The 7,508-nt window shown below is 36.8% G+C and overlaps 1 pseudogene; it reads left to right on the top strand.

Moving 5' to 3' along the window:
- The first annotated feature begins 4,159 nt into the window (after positions 1–4,159).
- Positions 4,160–7,306, top strand: LOC141499327 (protein YIF1B pseudogene; annotated as a pseudogene).
- Positions 7,307–7,508: the final 202 nt, after the last annotated feature.

Genomic DNA, 7,508 nt, shown 5'->3' with positions numbered 1-7,508 from the left:
TAAGTTATATTAACCTAGAAAATTTTTAATTCAATTTTTTGTGGGTTTTGTCACTCCAGAATCTATTTAGAAGTTTGATTTAACATTGGTTCTGAGGAAAACTGGGGAGAGCTCAGGCAACTTCCTGGTTTTTCTCAGTTATCTTGACTCTGTTTATCTGAGACAATTCAAAGGAAAAAAAAATTAACCCCAAATTTCCCAAGGCCCTGAGATCATTTTCAGAGGTTAGCATTTGTACACAAAGATTATAAAAGTACACAAAGATTATAAATGTAAACAAGGATTATATGTGAAGAGGAACTGAATTTTAATGTATTTTCCTTCCCACAAACCAGCAAACTATTTTGGCTCTGCCTATGCTGCTCTCATAAGGAAGTCTGTCAATTTTGTTCTTAGGAGTGATCTAGATATAGGCTTGGTCTAGAGGTCTTAAGGACACTGATAGACCAGATGAATATTTCTGCCTAATCCTAAATAAGATCCTAGGTGGGTGTGAGACTTTTTTCATTTCTATCTATAGATCAAGTTAATATAGGTGGAATCTTCTCTGAATATCTGATAAAAAGACAAATTTGACTCTACTCCTCTTACTTTAGAACTTGAAGAAACCTTCAATTAAAAAAAATTACAATAATCAAGGCACAGTATCCTCTAGGAGATTTTCTTTTATAAATGTATGTTAATTTTTAAGAAGATGGTAACTAAATTTTCTTTTTTCTTTCCATGTTCATTTTTTTAATATTCTACTTATTTTGAGTTTTACAATTTTTCCCCCTAATCTTACTTCCCTCCCCCTACCCCCCAACAGAAGGCAAATTGCCAGTCTTTACATTGTTTCCATGGCATACATTGATCCAAATTGAATGTGATGAGAGAGAAAACATATCCTTAAGGAAGAAACATAAAGTATAAGAAATAATAAGATCAGACGATAGCATATCAGGTTTTTTCCCTAAATTAAAGGTAATAATAGTCCTTCCTCTTTGTTCAAACTCCACAATTCTTTCTCTGGATACAGATGGTGTTCCCCATTGCAGACGGCCCCAAATTGTCCCTGAGTGCTGCACTGATGGAATGAGCCAGTCCATCAAGGCCAATCATCGCCCCCATGTTGCTGCCAGGGTGCACAATGTTCTTCTGGCTCCACTCATCTCACTCAGCATCAGTCCATGCAAATAAATCCCTCCAGGCTTCCCTGAATTCCCATCCCTTCTGGTTTCTAATAGAACAATAGTGTTCCATGACATACATATACCACAGTTTGCTAAGCCATTCCCCAATTGAAGGACATTTACTTGATTTCCAATTCTTTGCCACCACAAACAGGGCTGCTTTGAATATTTTTGTACAAGTGATGTTTTTACCCTTTTTCATCATCTCTTCAGGGTTTAGACCCAGTAGTGGTATTGCTGGATCAAAGGGTATGCTCATTTTTGTTGCCCTTTGGGCACAGTTCCAAATTGTTCTTCAGAAAGGTTGGATGAGTTCACAGCTCCACCAACAATGTAATAGTGTCCCAGATTTCCCACAACCCTTCCAACAATGATCATTGTCCTTTCTGGTCATATTGGCCAGTCTGAGAGGTGTGAGGTGGTACTCAGAGAAGCTTTAATTTGCATTTCTCTAATAAGTGATGATTTAGAGCAATTTTTCTTATGACTATGGATTGCTTTGATCTCCTCATCTGGAAATGACTTTTGTATATCCTTTGACCATTTGTTAATTGGGGAATCACTTTTAAAAAAAAAATTTGACTCAGTTTTCTGTATATTTTAGAAATGAGTCCATTGGGGCAGCTAGGTGGTGCAGTGAATAGAGCACTGGCCCTGCAGTCAGGAGGACCTGAGTTCAAATCTAGCCTCAGAAACTTAATAATTACCTAGCTTTGTGACCTTGGGCAAGTCACTGAACCCCACTGCCTTGCAAAAACCAAAAAAAAAGGGGAAAAAGGAAATGAGTCCTTTGTCAGAAACAATAGTTGTAAAGATCGTTTCCCAGTTTACTACATTTCTTTTGATCTTGGTTACAGTGGTTTTGTTGTACAGAAGCTTTTTAATTTAATGTAATAAAAATTATCTAGTTTGTTTTTAGTTATGTTCTCCATCTCTTTCTTAGTCATAAACTGCTTCCCTTTCCATAGTTCTGACAGGTAAACTATTCCTTTATCTTCCAGTTTGCTTACAATATTGTTTTTTATGTCTAAATCCTGTATCCATTTAGATCTTATCTTGATAAAGGGTGTGAGGTGTTGGTCTAATCTTCTCAATAGCTGGACTCTTTGGGTTTATCAAACAGCAGATTACTATAATCATTTCCTGCTATTCCACTGATCCACCACTCTATTTCTTAGTCAATACCGAGCAGTTTTGATGATTGATGCTTTATAATATAATTTTAGATCAGGAAGGGCTAAGCCACCTTCTTTTGCCCTTTTTTCATTGAATCCCTGGAAATTCTTGACTTTTTATTTCTCATGTGAATTTACTTACAACTTTTTCTAACTCATTAAAATAATTTTTTGGAATATTGATTGGTAGGGCACTAAGCAGGCAGTTTAGTTTTGATAGAATTGTCATTTTTATTATATTAACTTGACCTATCCATGAGCAGTTGATGTTTGCCCAGTTATTTAAATCTGATTTTATTTGTGTGAGAAATGTTTTGTAATTGTTTTCAAAAAGTTTCTGAGTCTGCCTTGGAAAATAGACTCCCAGGTATTTTATATTGTCTGAGGTTACTTTGAATGGGATTTCTCTTTCTAGCTCTTCCTGATGTATCTTACCAGTCATATATAGAAAAGTTGAGGATTTATGAGGGTTTATTTTATATCCTGCAACTTTGCTAAAATTTCTAATTGTTTCCAGTAGTTTTTTAGATGATTTCTTAGAATTCACTAGGTATACCATCATGTTATCCTCAAAGAGTGAGAGTTTTGTCTCTTCCTTCACAATTCTAATTCCTTCACTTTCTTTTTCTTCTCTTATGGCTGAAGCTAACATTTCTAATATTGAATTCTAATATTGAATAGTAGTGGTGATAATGGGAGCATCCTTGTTTCACCCCTGATCTTACTGGAAATGCCTCTAGCCTCTCCCCATTGAATGTAATGCTTGTTGTCCATATCCCTTTTTGAATTTTTTCTTCTATACATTTTTTCTAGATTTCATTTATATGGTTGTAATCAACAAGATTATTAATGTTTTTCTTTCCCTGTATTAATTTGTATTCTTTATATTTGTCCATCTTTTATAGCATAATAACACATAGAGATACTAGAATTTGTTTTGTTTAATTTTTTGTTTATAAGAATAATGCTTGCCAGAACATTTTTTTATACAAGTATATTAAAAAAAACTTTTCAGCAATATTCTTTGGGTACAGTCTAATTAATGGGATTACTGAGTCATTGGAAAACAGATTTGTAGTTCTTATTATATAATTTCTTATTGCTTTTGAAAAAGATTGCATCAATACACAATCTCATCACTAGTGTAATTCAGGGTCATTTGCTAATGTTTCTCTACAAGTCAACTAGCATTGAATTTTATTGTTTTTACCTATCTTTCCCAAATTAGTAAGTAGAAAGTAGTACCTAAGTGTTGTTTTAATCTATATTTCTCTAATTTTCAAAGGATTCAAACAATTTTTCAAGTATTTCTTGAAAATTTGTGTTGCTTTTCAAAACTATTGCTTTGACTACTGAGAAATTACAACTTGGAAAATTTTGGCAATTCATTATAGATTTTTTATGTTAAAACATTATTAGAAATACTCAGAGTTGGGGCAGCTAGGTGGTGCAGTGGATAGCTTATCACCCTGGAGTCAGGAGGATCTGAATTCAAATCTGCCCTCAAACACTTAATAATTGCCTAGGTATGTGACCTTGAGCAAGTCATCATTCCTTTAAATAAATAAAAAGATTAAAAAAAAACACTCGAGTAAAGGCTTTATCCCCCATAATCTATTTCTTTCCCTTTTATTCTGGATGCATTGCTTTGTTTGTGTAAAAGATCATTATTCTTCTACAGCAAAGTTCATTTATTCTATGTCTAATAATTTCTTCAGCATTCTATGGTGATGCCTTATGATGGTAGGAAGATGATCCTGAATTCTAAAAAATTATGACAGCAGAAATAAAGTTCTGATTCTCCATGCTAGAATGGTTTCAGGTAACAGATTTTATTTACTGTAATGGCCTGGTTAAGTATGAACAAGCTCACCACCAGTAGTAGACTGGTATTTAGGTAATTAATTTGCTGCCCATGGCAACTCATGAAACAATGAAAAATACAAAATAGATCTCAACTCAGTATGATTCTCTCCCAGCAGTGAAGGTGGCAGAGTAGTAGAAAAGGCAGCAGGGGATGCTAAGAATCAGAATTTCTATTTAACTGTTTAACTATTCATTATCTAAATATGAATTCCCTCTCCAATTACTCAAGAGTTGATATTGCTGAAGGAATTGCCGGTGCTAGACTTGCTTTAAATTAACCCAAAAGCAAAAAAGAAGTAACAGTTAAATAGAACAATGGCAGTTGTTCCTTCAACTAATAGAGGAGTTCCTTTTATAATGAACCCAAATGATTGACATCATTTTACAAGAAACTTGGCTGTAATAAAAGATGAATGAAAATCCATCTTTTGATTCAATTGAAGTGAACAAACATTGGTTAAGTTTTCATGTCAGGTATTACATGTAAAAGACAGCTAAGGTAATACAGTTTATAGAATATGAGGCCTGGAGTCAGGAAGATCCTAGTTCAAATCTGTTGTTGTTTGTCCTTTGTTCTTGAAGAAGAACATGACATCAGGGAGGTGATATCATACCAGATGCAGAGGGTAGCTTTGGTCTTTTTTTAATCTAGAGTCTTTAACAGGTCTCAGTTTGAGTGAGAAAATGCCCATTCAGTGATTAAGGCTGAGTAAGAAAAAGATGAGATCAACATGACTAATATGGAAATATGTTAAACATGATTATACATGTACAATTTATATCAGATTGCTGTCATGGGGAGGGGAGAGGGAAGGGAGGGTAGCAGAAAAATGTGGAATTCAAAAGTCTGCAAATGAATGTTGAACCATGGGATTGAACAAAAAGAAAAGGAAAAGGAAAATTTTACAAAAAGAGATGAGGCAACTAATATTTGCCTTTGTTCCTCATTTGTAAAACAGGGAAATTCTGAATAAGGAACTGCAAACCCTTCTTGTAAAATTTTCCAGAACTGGACATGATTAAACAACAATAATTATATGTAAGATTCTGTGCAGGAGGTTCACAAAACAAGATTAAAAACAAATGAAATAGGTCTTGCCTTCAAGATGCTTACATTTTACTAAAGGGATACATTTAAACAAGAAGTACAAAGGAATTTCAAGAGGGAGAGTGCTAACAACTATGTAGCATTTCTCCTTTAAAAGAATCTGGAGATTCCAAAGGGTCAAAGTGAGCAAGTAGTGTACTCTAGATATTGGTGATGACCTGGGCAAAAACACAGAGATCAAAGATGGGATGTTGAGTATTGGTAGACAGTTTAACTGTAATGGAGAAGGAATGAAATGGAATTAATTGAAATAAGACTTAAAATCTAGGTGGGAGTCAGATTTTGGATTATATCAGACTGATGAGGTTATGTGTTTATCTTAGAGATAATATAGAGTTATTAAAGATTGTTGAATATGTGTGGGAGCAGCTGACATGGTCAGAATTGTGTTTAAGGAATATCCACTTTAAAACAAGCAGATAAAAGTAGATAACAAGTGATAAAAGTACTGTGGAAAATATATTGGAGAATTGGAAACTGAAAAAAGGAAAAGCAATTTAGAGCTTATTATAATAGAATGGGCAAGAGATAATTATATAATTATAATTATATAACTTGTAAAAACAGCATGCTTAGAGAAGTGATGAATTGAAAAGACATGGAGTTAGGATCAGTAAGACATGGCAACTGTCTGTATATGATAGTTGATGGATAGTCATCAAAGATGACTCTAGAGTTGCAAATCTGGGTGATTCAAAGGATGGGGATGCTATTAACATGAATAGGGAAATTTAGAGGACAGATGGGATTTGGGGAAAATATAATCAGTTCCTTTTCAAATGTGGAATTTATGATACCCTCAGGAGTGGAGATGCCTGGGTATTGTGAGGTTGAAGTTCAGGAGACATTAGGGTTGGGAAATACACTTGGGAGTTATCTTGATATTTCTATCAAGATCGTTGCTTTAATCAATGACCTTTGATCATTGTACCCATAGAAATTGATGAGATCCCCAAGGACAAGAAGAGACCACTAGAGGACACCCAAACTTAGAGGGTGACAGGAGAATGTTAATCTAACAATGGAGAATGAATTAGAAGTATAAGAAAGACAGTAAGGCCTTTTCAGCATCCACTGGAGCCAGTTAGACTCTCCTACTCCAGATTACAGCTGGAGCCTAACAGTGGGGAGTGCTTAGCCCCCTGTGAAAAGGAGGGTGCCCATGGCAAGAGTCTGGCTTAATTGACCTCCACCAGCTCTTCCATGACATGCGCTCAACCCATGGACCTGGGAGTTATCTAGCCCACCAGACCCGGGGGCTACCCTTCCCCCCACAGCCAGCCTTCCTCACTGACCCAGTGTCTAACAAGTCAATGGCCTATGAGAGCAACCTGGCTACTCGTGGCAAGGAGAAGAACATTGACCACTTTGTTCCTGTTACCAAGCTTTAGTATTACTGCTGTTGACACCATGTGTGTGGGGAAGCAACTAGGACTCTTGGTGTTTCCCTATCTGCTCCAGGACTGGGAGGTACAGTATCAGCAGTTTATGCTGGTGGCCCCAAGATTTGACATCAATGCCCCTAACCTCTACATTCCAGCTATGGCTTTCATCACATACATTCTGGTTATTGGCTAGATCTGAGAATGCAGGACAGGTTCTCCCCAGACCTCCTGGGTCCACTTAGCCTTGGTCTAAGTGGAAGTGCTAGCTAACCTGCTGAGCCTCTACCTGATCACTATCAACATAGACCTCACCACGATTGACTTGCTGGCTTTCTCAGGTACAGTTATGTAGGGATAATTGTTGGGGTTGTGACTGACCTGCTCTTTGGAAGGACTGGCTACTACTTAGTGCCCAACTAGTGTTGTGTGGGCTATTTTCATCTTCATTATCCAAGCCCTTCGACTGAAAATCCTCTCATAAGTGGCAACTGAAGACATCCTGGTGTGAGATAGAACCAACTATGAAAGTACTTGATGATGGCTATCACCTCTGCGCAGTCCCTCTTTGTGTACTGACTCACCTTTCACCTAGTCAGGTGAGGGGCCCAGGAGGTTCCTGCTCAGGCCACAGTGGGGATTGGAGAGGTGCAGGTCACTGACCTCTTAAAACACAAGAAGCCCCATGGGGAGGGGAGGGGTCCATTGCTCTGGCCTGAGTTGCCCGGGCCCCACTATCCCTGTCCTAAAAAGTCCCTGAACCTTTTACTGGAGCTTGCCCCTCCTCCACAAAGATTCATCTCCT

The sequence above is a fragment of the Macrotis lagotis genome, chromosome X, assembly GCF_037893015.1.
Source record: "Macrotis lagotis isolate mMagLag1 chromosome X, bilby.v1.9.chrom.fasta, whole genome shotgun sequence".
Lineage (NCBI taxonomy): Eukaryota > Metazoa > Chordata > Mammalia > Peramelemorphia > Peramelidae > Macrotis > Macrotis lagotis.
This window is presented reverse-complemented; position numbering and strand designations above follow the sequence as displayed.